At 44.7% G+C, this 14,371-nt stretch overlaps 1 long non-coding RNA gene across 1 annotated transcript; it reads right to left on the reverse strand.

The window, feature by feature from the left end:
• Positions 1-1,243: 1,243 nt before the first annotated feature.
• On the reverse strand, positions 1,244-9,908 carry LOC138917917 (uncharacterized). Its single transcript, XR_011426585.1, has 6 exons — positions 9,771-9,908; positions 8,058-8,302; positions 5,339-5,428; positions 4,260-4,325; positions 4,018-4,116; positions 1,244-2,417 (listed from the first exon to the last, which is right to left on the reverse strand). It is a non-coding gene; the product is annotated as an uncharacterized lncRNA (long non-coding RNA).
• Between the last annotated feature and the right edge of the window lie 4,463 nt (positions 9,909-14,371).

Below are 14,371 nucleotides of genomic sequence, written 5' to 3' on the forward strand. Positions count from 1 at the left end.
CTGTGCTCCCTCTTCCAGAGGCAACGAGCCCCAGGCCAGGTGGGGTGGGGACCGGCCAGCCCGGGGACCCCTGCTTCTAACACCAATAGGAATAATTCAGAATTCACTGCAATATTCTCACCCCAGCTTCTCCTCTCACAGGCTGTGTGACATAGGACAAGCCCCAACCTCTCTGGGCCTCAGTTATATCAAGAAATGAGGCTTAACTACCTCACTTGGGTGAAGGCAGAGTGCTGATCAGATGAACTTGACACTCTGAAATGCAGTGCTAATTTAGAAATACAAATATTAGGATTAAAGATCAAAATGGGCTTGAGTTTGGGAGCCACTGACATAAGCTCCCTATCCCCCACCTCTCCCCTTCTCCTCCGTGACCTTCCCCTTTGTGTCTTCCTTTGCTTCAGAGTTGACCCCCTCCTCCAGGAAAGAAGCGAGACAGAACCAGTACGCATGGCACTTCTGCTGTGTTCCCAGCCCCTGGCTCTGGACTAACCCTTTACGCAGTGTCCATCACCTCATTTCATTCTCAGAACACTGGGAAGCGTTATGGTTGTTCCCATTTTGCATATTTGAAAACTGAAGCTCATAGAGGTGTGGCAACTCGAGGCCTGGGTCTTGATCCCCAAATCTGCTCGTCTGCTTCCCTGATGTGGCACTGAATCACAGTAGCAAGCTGCACCTTGGGTTCTCAGATCTATCCCCTTCTGCCTCCCCAGGGTCAGCTCCCAGCTCCCCTCCCCTCTCTCCCTCACTGATTCAGTCTTACCCATCTCCCTAACACTTGCCATCCAGTCCCCCACCCCCCAGCCCTGCAAGTCCTGGTGTCCTGCTGAAGGTCACACTCAATGGCCTTTCCTCTCGCCAGTGCATTCACGCCATTGACAGATTTCCCTGACTCCGGACACCCGAGGCACTGTCTCCCGGTGATTTGTTCTTTCCGTGCCCTTCTGATCACTCCTCCTCTGCCTCTCTACTTTGCAGAATAATGAGGGGAAAACATGGACTGAGAGCTCCCGGGCTCTTCCTCGGTCAGTCACTTTCAAGTCTCACTGAGTTTCCTTTCCTGAAGCTTTCTCCGATTCTGTCTATTCCCTGCCTGCACCCTCTGTATTTCCCCAAAAACTACTGCCCTGTTGGAAATAACACCATTACGCAAGCTATCCACCAGACCTGGGGAAAGGCACAGTTATTTTTGTGGATTCATCACAACATGCTTACAAGGGAAAATAAAAATCAGGTCATCTTGCTTTCCTAAGAATGCTGATCTGAATGCAAAATTCAGATGCCACAGAATCTCACTGTTTATTCAGATAGATGCCAAGAAAGAAGATTAACCCTCCTAAGACGGGATAAATACTCTTTGGCTAGAAAGAGGTCACTTCTCAAAGGTCTGGAATATTTACAGTGTTTTACAGAGGAAAAATTAATATCACTGAGTAGGAGAGAAGGTATGAGGGAGACACTTAAGTTCTGAGCGTTGACTGTGGTGTGACACATGGTGTAACGTCTCGAATAGAGAAGATGCTCCGGTCCAAGGAGCTCTACTCAGGTTCTTATTCCGGCTGCTCCAGGTTTTAAACATACGCCTCTTTCTTCCTAAATAAAGTGAAATTAAAAAAAAAAATACTTGACCAGGAATACTGTTTGAACTTAGAATTTGTCACAGCCAGAGTACAAACTGTTAACCACAGAGGTGAGAGAGATGCAGCAGGATGATGCCGATTAAAAGACAAACCGAAGCACCATATGCAGAAAAATAAAGTCCAAATTAACAAAGGAGGAAATAAGTTCTGATGAAAACTGACAGCCATGAATATTACCTCTAATAATACAGTTTTCACACCATAAGAGGTATGAAAGTGGTCACTTCTCACTTCTCAATTTCCAAAAATTGAAGAGTTCAAATCTTTTCTTTGGCTTCTGTTTCACCATTTCTAAGATAAGGGTAATAATTGCATCACAGAGTTGTTGAAAGAATGAAATGATGTAATGTATATAGAGTCTGCCTTAGTTCTTGGCACCTAGCAGGCATTTCATCATTTTTTAGTGCTTTTCAAAGTCGAGTTCACTGGTCCTTTAGAATTCTCATTCTTATGGTCCATCTGATCGGAGGAGCAGAGCTATTTATTGAGGGCCCATGACACACTCATTACAAGGCACTGTATATAGTGGGGTGTGTGGGTGCACCCCATGGGGTATACAGCATGAAATGGTTACGGACCAATAGCCTCCTGACCTCCGACTGTTGCCGCCAGGACTTCTCTTTAATACTGTGATGCAGAAAACGTCTTGGTGTCTATGTTTCTACCTGAGAGCAGAATCTGTTTTCAGCTCAGACGCCAATAAAAAAGTGAGTCTTGCTCCCAAAAGGCATTCACAACACCCCTCCTTTCTCCACAGAGCAGTGGGATTCAACACTGAAAGAGAAGAGGTGGGCAGCTCAGAACAGAAAGGGAAGCCATGCCTGCACTCACAAGAAGAGCAGGCAACCAGTGTCTCCGGAGAGTGTGGAAGGACGCCACCCTCCTCAGATGCAGTCCCAGTGACCGCACTTAGAGGAAGTGGGGCGAGTGCATGCATGCACAGGCAGAGATAGGTCCCTATCCAGGAAGACGTCCACCACACCGTGGCAGCAGGGGTAGCACTCTCAGATGACGGGCACAGGGGTCGGTCCTCCCACCCCAGGTCACACGGGTTACCAGTCATTCCTCATAAGGAGGTTCCGAATCCTGGGTGCGCTGTGCAGTCATCAATGAAACATGCTTGGTCGCACCCCAGCCCCACCTAATAGGATCTTTGGAGGTGGCGCCCTGGCATTTGATGAATATTAACTTCCAGCAGCCTGCCTTCTGACCACCACCTCCAGTTTCTCCATATCTGTCCCACCTTCACTCCCCTTACATCTCTCTCTGACCTTGAAGAGACCTCCAGGTCCTACTTATGTGAAATAGTGTCCATTTTCCAACACCCTCCTGCTCTCTCTTCCTTTCTAGCCCAGTCTAAAGTCTGTACTAGTCTGGGGGTCTTCAGAAAAAAAAAAAAAACAATAGGTGATAGATAGATAGACAAATAGAGAGAGAGAGAGAGATTTATTATAAGGAATTGGCTCATGCGATTATGGAGGCAGAGTCTCAAGATCCGCAGTCAGCAGGCTGGAGACCCAGGAGAGGCGGGGGTGTAGTTCCAGTCTGAGGGCCGGAGAAGACCAGTGTCCAGCTCAAGCACTCAGGCAGGCAAAGGTCCCTCTTCCTCAGCCTTTTTGTTCTATTAAGATCTTCAACTGACTGAAAGAGGCCAGCTCACCTTGCATTACTTAGTCTACCAATGCAAATGTTAATCTCATCCAGAAACACCCTCACAGACACACCCAGAATAGTGTTTACCCAAATGTCTGGGCACTCCATGGCCCTGTCCAGTTGACACATAAAATTAACCATCACAGGCTCCATGGTTAATCAGTGGGCCATAGTGATAGCTTCTGCCATCCTTGCCCAGCATCTTGTGCATTTCTACACCCAAGTGGTTCAGTGCTCTCGGGGAAGAGAGCATACCGTGGGACTGGAACAACTACAGATTCATCTCCCCATGCCAGCTGAATCTTCAGCACCTCCCTTCAACTCCTTGGCTTACCCTCACCTCCACCCAAAATCCCTTCAACAATTATTCCACCCCTTTCCTACCCACCTCCAGCCCCCTACGAAACCCGTCTCACAGCCCTGCTACCTCATGCCTCCCTAACTGTAAATCCAAACATACCTACACCCATCATTACCTGATTTTTCCCAATTTCCCAATCTTTCCTCCACCTGCTCTTGATGTCCGCTATTATCACTTCCTCTCCTCCACTTCCAACCTCTCCCTCCCTCCCTCTCTCTCTTTCCTCCATTCTCGCTCTTTCCTACCTCCTTTCCTCCAACTTCAAACATGCTCAATTCTCCCCCATCCTATGACTGACAGAATAATGCCCCCATGCAAAAACGTCTGTGTCCTAATTCCCAGAGCCTATCAATGTGTTACCTTACACAGCAAAAGGGACTTTCAGGTTGACTCAGTTAAGGACCTTAAGATGGGGAGATTTTCCTGGATTCCACCCGGGCAAAGGTCATCACAGGTGTCCTAATAAGAGGGAGGCAAGAGGGTCAGAGTCAGAGAAGTTGTGACTACAGAAGCAGAGGTGCGAGTGATGCACAGAGGGAGCCCAAAACTAAGAAACACAGATGGCCTCTAGAAGCTAGAAAAGGCAGGAAACAGGTTCTTACCTGAGAGCTTCCAGAAGGAATGCAGCCCTGCTGATGCCTTGATTTTAGGACTTCTCATCTCCATAACTGTAAGAGAATAAACGTATGTTGTTTTAAGCCACTGAATTTGTGGTAATTTGTTACAGCAGCCATAGGAAACTAATACGCATCTTAAAGATAATCTCCCTTGATTCAAATCCCTCTAGCCCACCATCTAAAACTCTCCTTTCCTTCTTAGCCAAGCTTCTAGAATTAATTGTCTGATCTCCTTACTTCTACCTCCTCACCTTCCATTTACTCTTCAATCTGCTGCTTCCTATCCCATCCCAATTGCCCTGGATTTTATAACTTCCTTTGCCAAATACAGTGGAACCCATCCAATCATGTCTTAATGAGAATGTAGGATGAGTTTATTGAATGGAGGTTGGGGTTTGACTGCCACCTGAACACTCACATCCTGAAGTCACAGCTCCAGGCCAGACGTCTCCCCATAGCTTACAACCATCGTATCCACTGGCTGCTGCGCATCTCCACATAGGCACCCAATAGGAGCCTCAAACTCAAGTTGTTCAACTCGCACCCTCATCCCCTGCCCCCACCCACCACCAAAAAAAAATCCTTCTACTTATTTCTCTCAGTCTGAATTACAAACATAGAACAAGTCACCAATGTTAGAAACTAGGATTTATCTCAATTGCTTCTCCCTCCTTCAGTCACCATATCCCCTCAGTCTTGCCTGTCTTACGCCTTAACTATCTCTTGAATCCATACATTTCTCCCCATTCCCCAGGGTTGCTATTTTATTTCAGGTCATCATTATTTCTTGCCTGGAATCACTTCTTAATTTATCTACCTGCTTCCACATGTATTGATCTGCTATCCCCACTGCAACCACAGTAATTAATCTAAAATGCAAATCTGACTCTTTACTCCTTGCTTACAACCTTTCAGTGGCTTCCTAGATGAGACAAAGTAAGCTGTGGGGCTTACAAGCCCCTCACTAATGTCATGCCTGACTACTTCTCCAGCCCCGTCTAACGTCAGACCCTGTCTGAAGCCTCATGCCCGATCAACACCACATATACCAAGCTGTTCCTTACTTCTGTGTCTTTTGCTCTTGTGGATTCATATCTTTCCAATCCTCTTCTTAAAGTGACTTATCCTTCAAGACTCAATTCAAGCGTTGCCTGCTAAAAAGAACTTCAGTTCTAGACTCTCCCAAACTGAGCTATGTTCCCCTCCTCCAGGCTCCCAGAATTGCTTGCCAGCACGTGGCACAGTGTACAATGCATAGTAGGCAGTTCCATTGATGTTTGTTGGGTATGTAGATGAATACATAAACAGTCCATTATGGTTAACAGGAGCACTGATGGAAGTGAGAAAAAGATGCTACGGGAACACAATGGAGGGCACCTCTCTCCCCTGGAGGGTCAAGGAAGGCTCTGTGAGAAGGAAGCAGACGATCCAAGCTGGGGACGTGACCTGGAAGAAGGAGAAGAATCGTGTGCTAGGCAGAAAAGTAGAGTCAACTTCACGGGCCTGTCACCCTGCTCCCTTTCATGCTCTGCCGCCATCGTCTTGAAATTCTTCATTTTTGAAGCGGGAGACCTGCATTTTCATTTTGCGCTGGGCCCACAACTTAGGGACCCAATCACACAGGTAAGGCTCGCTCGTCCAAAGGCATGGGGGCCTGGGAGTTGGAGGGAGCTCATCAGGATACTTGAAGGTAGCTGCAGTCTGGCCATGCTCCTGCCAGCTGGACGCTTAACAACAGGGAGAAGGGATGTTTTCTTCCCCGTCATCTTGATCTATTTATAATGTTTAGAGTTTAGCAGGGAAACACCAAATCCACATTTCCAAGACTTTTTCTGCTCAGTACTTAAACGTGCCTATCAGGGGGCAAATCAAATCCATATGTTTCAGATTCGTTTACACTGTGTTCGTCAGAATGGGCTTCTACGCCCTCCCCATGAAGGCTAGCTCATGTCTAAGAAGCCTTCTGAGCTCTCTCGGAGATTTTGGGTTTAAAGAAAAGGGTTTTGAAACATCTGAATCTGACTCAAGAAAACTGGATTCAAACCTCAAACGATCAGGTTATACTTTGCACCTCTAAATGCCCCCTTCCCAGGGGCACTCAGCTTGGCCCAGTCTCCTGAGTCAGCCCAGCATCCCTGTGGTAGTCCCAGCCCCCAAGGAGGGACATTTCCTCCTGAGGAGCAGAGAGTGCCATGGGAAGAACTGGAAAGTCAGAGGAAATCATATCGATAGCTGCTCGAGAAAAAATAAGCCTCTCGCTCACACTGCTGTATTTAGAATCACAAATCTTTAGGACTGAAAGGGATAATTGAGATCATCTATGACAATAACTACCATCTGTGCAGCGCTTTACACTTGATAAATCACTTCCACACTCATTTCTTATCTAATCCCTATTTTGTATCCAAGGTACTGTTATCATCACCCTCAACTCTATAACTAGGAAAATGAGGCTCAGAAAGGTTATGCAGGTTTCCCAGGCTCACACAGCAAACAGCAGCCATGCCTAGACTCAGACTCATGCCCTTGACAGCCTCTCTCCCCAAGGCTTGTCCCCAACCCCACTCCCCACTTCTCAGGGTGAAACGCGGCCAGCAAGGTCCAAGCCCTTGCCAGTCTTGACAGTGTCTCTCGTGTGCAGGCAGCAGGTGACAGAGCTAGAACGCCCACCTCCTGTCTGACGTTCTTTCTACTTCTCTGTGTGTCCCTTTTCTCCCTTTATTGGAAGAAGTCAGGAAGGAAAGAAGCTTATCTCTTCTCATCCTGTGCAAAGAAATGGCTTCATTGTTTCTGAGATTGCAACACCCACCCCTTTGAAATAGCCGGGAACAGAGCAATTCCCTGTAACATGGTTATCTTTCCAATTCCTGCAACAACCTGGTAAAGGAGATATTCCATAACCCATCTTCCTCAGAGAGGAAACTGAGAGTCAGAGAGGATAAGTAACAGCCCCCTATGACATAAATGGTAAAAAGCTCCCAGGACCAAGACTTAGACCCAAGTTTGTTGGCACCAAGCCTAAAGATTTTTCCACTAAGCCACGCTGATGGCATTTGGCTCCGATCCCTTGAGAACAAACAGGGGCAGAAAATGGAGCTGATAGAAGGAAAAAAGCAGAGTGGAAAGCTACCCCTAATGGCCTGCACATGGGGCAGATTACTATACGACTTGTCTCTTTAGCCAGGACCATTAAAAACTGCGGGCACATCTTACGCACAGAAGCAAGACAGACTTGGAGGAGGGACAGGGACCTTTCAGAGCAAACTGTGAGGGGGGCGCGTGTATATGCGGACCGAAGATGCACAGTTTTACCTCCTTCAAGGATATGCAAACCAAGCTATAAATTAGTACTAATCAGCACCCGTGAAGTGAATTAATTAAAAAGTTATAATTCACAAGAGGCCTACCTTCCTTGATAATGTACCGCCAAAGCTTATAAATATGAGAATTAATTACTTGGCCAGATGTTGAAGGAATGCTTAATCTCTCGAGCTCTTGGTTTGAAGCATCCACTGATTTTATATAGCATTGAAATGAAGCTTGTGTGTTTACTAAATTGTTATCTTAACGAACAGCCACCATTTATTAATGAGTTAATATTCAGTGCCTGGCTGTGCTAGACATTTTATAGACATCACTGTGTTTAACCCTCACAACAACTACAGAAGAGGAACATAATTATCATTTTGTATGTGCGAAAAAAAAAGAAAAGAAAAGAAAAAGGGCTCTATGATGTAAGAAGCCAAGCTCACACAAAGTAAGTGAAGAAGTGAATATACAGACCCGGATCTGCCCAGCTCCGCTCAGGGCAATTGCCCTGACTTCAAATGAGCCTCTTGACTCTTCTGGTTCACTGAGAATTGATTCCATTTGGAAACCATTCAGCTTCGCCTGTTTTCCTTCGAAGCTTAGGGATCTAGGCATCTCAAATCTGCAGGCACACAAGTCCATTTGTTTCCAGGCTGTGTGTTCATTCGTAACTTGTTTCTCAATTCACTTTAACTAAAACCAAAATCAAATGCTTCTGCCTGGTAGGGAGCACAAATATAGAGCCAAATTTCAGTCATCACTGCGAGGGCTGGGGGAACAGAATGAGCATAAATAAGTCATATCCACATAGTCCCGATACCTCGCTGTACACAGCTGCAAGAGAAAGGGAGCAGTGCAGAAACTGGCATTTAAAAAGTCTGGATTCCAAGTCGTTTTGATTTTTTAAGATGTTTTAAATTTTTAATAGTATGTTTTTATTTTCTACAATACACCTATTTTTCTTTTGTAATAGGAAAATGTATGTTGATTATTAAAATTATAGATGACAGTTTGCATGGGTGTAGCATTTTGGAATCATACGCCTTCTCCCAGACTCTGTAAATGCGGTCCCATTGACTGCCTTTATCCAATGTCGCGGAGAGAAGTCTCAGGCCTCCCTCCTTGACTTTTTCCACTGGACTTTCTGGGGTTTTTTCCTCCATGAAGTTTTCTAGGATTGCTTTTTTATCCATGGAATTCAATATTTTCACCAGGATATGGCGAGATATTTGTCATATTTAAGTAATCTTTCTGATATGGTTCACATGATAGGTTCACAATTTCCTGTAGCTTCAGAAAAATTTTATCTTGTAGTATTTTGAAAATATTATTTGTGATTTATCCTTAAGGCCCAGCAGTTATTCTGTCTCCAGTTTGTCCTTACATCTTCTTTTCTCTGAGCTTCTACCCCTCTTCCGGTTTTTTCTCCACCGAGTTTCCCTCATAACTTCTGCTCTACCATTTAGTTCTATACGACTCTGGGTTTCTACTCTGCTCTGCTCTGTTTCCTTACGTTATTTTCTGGAGTTTGATCTATCCCAATAACACGAATGCAATTTCAGTCAAAATACAATGGAATATCCTAGGAGACTTAACATGCTCAAGTTTATCTGTAGGAATAAATCTATAAAATTAAAAGGGGAGGGAGCAGGGAACGGTAGAAATAAAAGGAGGGGAGCCATGCCATAAAAGACATTAAAACGAATTTAAAAACTAAAATAATAGAAACAGAGAGAGTAGCAGCCTATTGCCAATGTAGGCAGGAAAATCAATAGGACAATATAGTTCTGTTATTCTTCAGAAGGTATTTCATCTACGAGGGGAGAGGGTCTCATGTGGCAATGGCCATGAAACTCCTAGCTAACCCTTTAGGAAAAAAAATACCATACTAGAACCCTGACTTACATTGTATAACCTAAGTTCTAGATGAATTGAAGATTTCATGTTTTTAAACAAATAAATATATTTGATGAATATTTACATAATCTTCATATATAAGAAGACTTTGAGGTTTCGCCAAAGATAAAAACCAAAAAGAAAAATATGACAAATTTAACCCTGTGAGAATCAATTAGAAAAATAAATGCTGAAGGCAGAGGGAAAAAATACAAATGGGGAAATCACCAAAAAAAAAAAGAAGAAAGAAAAGAAATACAAATGGCCAAAAACTTAGGAAAAACATCTAACCTCATTATAATCGAAGCATTATAGGGGCCGGCCAGGTGGCACAGTGGTTAAGTCCACACATTCTGCTTCAGCGGTCCAGGGTTCGCTGGTTCAAATCCTGGGTGCGGACATGGCACTGCTTGGCAAGCCATGCTGTGGCAGGCGTCCCACATATAAAGTAAAGGAAGATGGGCATGGATGTTAGCTCAGGGCCAGTCTTCCTCAGCAAAAAGAGGAGGATTAGCAGCAGATGTTAGCTCAGGGCTAATCTTCCTCAAAAAAAAAAAATACAGCATTATAAATTGAAGGAAGCTCTTAACATGTTCTCAACTCTTATCTCTTGGTTCATAGTCTCTATTTTTACACACTTGTGAAACGCAAAAGAGAGATTTGATTGGAGAGCCTTGTAAGAGCTGAAGTTGGCAGAACTTGCTAGAGACTGTTTCGAGAGAAGACAAACATGACATAGAAGAATGTAACTGTGCCCTACAAGAAAAAAAATGCAACAGGTAGGGCTAGGTTCAGAAGACAGAAAACTCACCACGGACTGATACAGTCAAAACTGACATTCAGGACAACTGGACCTTTGAACTTGACCTTGAGCAAAGGTAAAACCAGTACGGTGGACTTGGGCATACTTCAAGCTTGGCAACCTGCCTCAGTTGACCAAGATGGCTATGAATTCACAGAGGATAATTGGGCAGTAGGAAATTGATTCAGTCTAGATTGCAAGAAATTGTGCATATACCTCATGCTTTATGGTTCAGAAAAGTCCTTTGAGACATTATTTTCACATAATCTTCCCACAATCCTTAGTGTTAGGCAATGAAGAGGTCAAAACCCTCATTTTAAGAAGAGGAAACTGAGGCTTAGAGAGATGGGATAGCGTGCCTGCATTTGCACTACTAGATATTACCGAGGAAGGTACTTTAGTCCCACCTCACAGGCGAACCCTGCCTTCACCATCCATGTTGCCACGTGGAATAAAAATAGCCAGCTCCATGCTTCTCCGTTAGAGCTGCACTGGGTTCAAAGAGTGGGTTCTCCTCCAAACTTCAAGCGGCTTGCTAAGGAACAACTGGTGTTGGATATAAAATGTGAGCAGACGAGAATATTCTTAAAGAATATAGATGTTCTTACAACCCAAGAAAACCCTTTTGCTGTATCTGGGTTCCTTTCTGGAAAGAGCAAGGAAACACTGCAATGAAAATATAAAAGTTGCTGTCATAAGGGCACCTTAGCTGTAACCACATCAATCACAATACACAACTGGGGGCCATGCCCCTGAGTCCAGCAGAACTTGTTGCATTAATTCTCTTCACATTGGGCCTCAGTTGTACCAGGCACAAAACTAAAGCGGAGATACTCTCTAAATTCCTTTTCACCTCCGATCCTTAAAAGTACCAGTTTGAGTAGGAAGTAGGCACACACTCAGAGAAGAATAAATAAGACAAGGGGACTGGAGACTATGTGATGATAGGAAGTGGCCAAAGGATGCAGGAACTGGGGTGAGAAGACACAAGTATGATGTCTGCAGGGCTGTCTTAGGAAAGACTGACTCACTTCATCCCATGTGGCCATTAAAAGGGAAATGGAGACTGACAGGTAGAAACCCAGGGAGTCAGGACTTGCTAAACAATAGAGCCATCCAAAGCTGAAAGAAGCAGCTTCCGGCAAGGGAAGCGGAAGGGGGAGAAGGAAAACAGATATTGCGCGCCTGTCTTGACCTTTAATGTGTATGACCTCTAACCCCTACAGCGATCTTGATACCTGGGCATTATCAACCCCTTTTCCAGATTAAAAAACTGTTGCTCAGAAAGAAATCATTTGATTGACATCAGGGCTAGTGAGTTATTGAATGCCCCATCCACAACATCCGGAGAATGTTGAAACAGAGGGTGAAATACCAATTTAAATGTATTTAGGCATCACATGTAGAAGGTTGGGGAAAAATGGTCTTTAAAGTCCCTTCCAGCAGGGAAATCCCATGATTCTATTGTGTTTGGGTGCTACTTCCCAATCACGATGAAGAATCGTATATCTCAAAATGGAAAGAAAAAGCCCCATTGATATTCAGCTACACAACCACCACCACGATGGCCACCACCATCACCACCACCACTGCCATGATGACCACCACCATCATCACCTTCAGCAGCATCATTATCAGTAGCAGCATCCATTATATGCTAGGTACGAACATAAGCTAGAATTAGAGATATCGATTGCCATAAATACAATGACTATCAAGGTAATTGTCTTTGTTGCCATTTCACAGATGAGAAAACTGAGCCTCAAAGAGGCAAATTATTTACAAAAGGTCATCAGCAAGTGAGTGGCAGGACTCGGGCTCAAGCCCAGTTCTATCTGATTCCAAAGCTGGTGCTATCTTCAGAATACCCCCACACTTCCTCTAATTCTTCTTGCATGCTGCTATGCCAATATTGCAGATAGCATAGAATATACCACATTAGGAAAGAGAGGAGCAGGTGTTGGAGCTTGAAAAAAAAAAAAGTTTTAACAAAATGTGCTCTCCTGCGTGTAACTATCACAAGTATCACTTCATTGGCTACTGCGCTCCATGAGAAACATAAAGAGCTTGACGGCATGCTAAGAATCAGCCAGGCTTCTCAGTTCAGTGTGGCTCTCAGGAGGTGGCTCCAGGACACTGGCCATGCCATCTGAAAGCCCTATGCACAGAACCTCAGGAAGGCAAGACGCTGCCTTGCAGAGTACAGCTCATTTGAAAGATTCATCCCCCCGGTGCCATATTCCCCACTCCGGGGATGCTGACTCGGCTCGCCTTCCTTGCAAGGTACGCAGGCCATCACTAACTTTCCCCAGACTCAGCACTTTTTCCGACTCTCTGGCTCTTTCAGCTGAGGCTGCAGTGTTAAACACGTAGTTTTGTAAATTAATTCTTTGAAGATTCACTCTTGTCAGCTAACTTTTCTCACTGCAATAAGCCAAGGAAGTCACTTACCAGCAACTGAATTTTCCACTTTCATGTACTCCCGAGCCTTTTTAATTTAAAACAGTGTTCCAAAACCTCTATTCAGCAAAATTCACCAGTTATATACAGAAATCTCAAAAATGTTCACTTAAAGTTAAAGGGAAAAGTGATAATCCCATCTTGGCCTTGGATTAAAAAAAGGCTCTGGGTACATCATCTTGGGTGAGAAAGGAGGCAGAAATGAATAAGCCTTCAGCTAGCATTCCACTCAAAAACAATCCCAGTTTTTCAGTTTCATTCCCTCTCCAGCCCCAATTCATCTGTCATTTATGCCATAAGCAGACAGGGCCATGCTCAAGGTGAGGGTTGCTACGGTGAGAACTTAGAAGAATGAGCCACAGCCCCTGCCCTCCAGGAGTTCACAGATGAAGAGGGGAAGGACACGCGATCCACCATGGAACAGAGCGGACGGTTCTCAGAGGTGCAGGGGTCCTGGGAGCAGCTCTGAGCTGGGAGACCTACATCCTGGGTTCTGATCCTGACTCCATCCCTAATTTGCTCCATAAATCTAGACAAGTTGCTTCTCTTCTCTAAGTCTCAACTCATTCATTTCGTAAAACAAAAAAAGTAGAACCAGATGATAACTAAGATTCCCTCTACCTCTAGCTTTCTAAGAGGTAAGAATAGCAAAATGTTCCAGTAGAAATGAAGAGAGTGGTTCTCATTGGATTGATCTGGGAAAGCGCTGGGAAGGCAGCAATCATGAGCTGGTCTTTGAGGAATGTCTAAGCTGTTGACGTACCTGTAGATGAAGGGTTGGGAGATATCCTTGTCAAAGCAAACAGATGACCGCCCTGTTCTGCTGAAGAGGAGAGGAAGAGAAAGGAGAGAGTTGGGAGAAGGGAGAGGGGCAGAAGTAACACTGCCTAACACCAACAATAATATCTGTATAGCCCTTTGTAGTTTATAGAGCAGTTCCACATACACTGGCTCATTTAACTCTCAGAACAAAACGGAGTCAGGGATCAGCATTTCAGCCCAACTTAGGACTCAGAGTTGATCATACATCCAGTAATTGAGTCTCGATTAACAGCAAGCGCCTCACATCCTACAACCAAGATCACAAGCTCAGCATGCTGCCACCAGATGATGGAGCGTCCACAGGAGCTCCACACATGTGACGTGGGCCCTCAGCTAGGATCACGACTAACATGGTCTCCAGAGGCAATGAAAGAATCCTGCTGTGTTCTGGTCTGGTCACCTCAGGACCACTGCTTTTAGTTCTGGGCCCCATACTTCATAAGAGAGACTGCCCAGTTGGAACATTTCAAAGGATGGTGAGAATTTTTAAAGCCAAGTGATACTGGGCATAATTGAGGAATCGTGGGTCATTGGCATGGAGAAGGGGGGATATAGTGGGTACATAGTGTTGTTTCAGAATTATCTGAAGGACTGTTGTATCAGCCAGAGTCCCAACTGGAAACAGATGGTTTTATCAAATTAGGTTAATTGAGGAGGATTTGTTTACGAAGGGACTATTTGCAGTGCTGTAGGGGTAGAGGATCGGCTAGAAGCAGGGGAGCTGTCTCGCCTAGGCACAAGGATGCATAGAGGAAGTGGTTACTGAAACCTGAAGAAAGTCATGTAGAGAGAAGGTCTCCTTGAAAGA

Source organism: Equus caballus, chromosome 15 (assembly GCF_041296265.1).
Source record: "Equus caballus isolate H_3958 breed thoroughbred chromosome 15, TB-T2T, whole genome shotgun sequence".
Classification (NCBI taxonomy): Eukaryota; Metazoa; Chordata; class Mammalia; order Perissodactyla; family Equidae; genus Equus; species Equus caballus.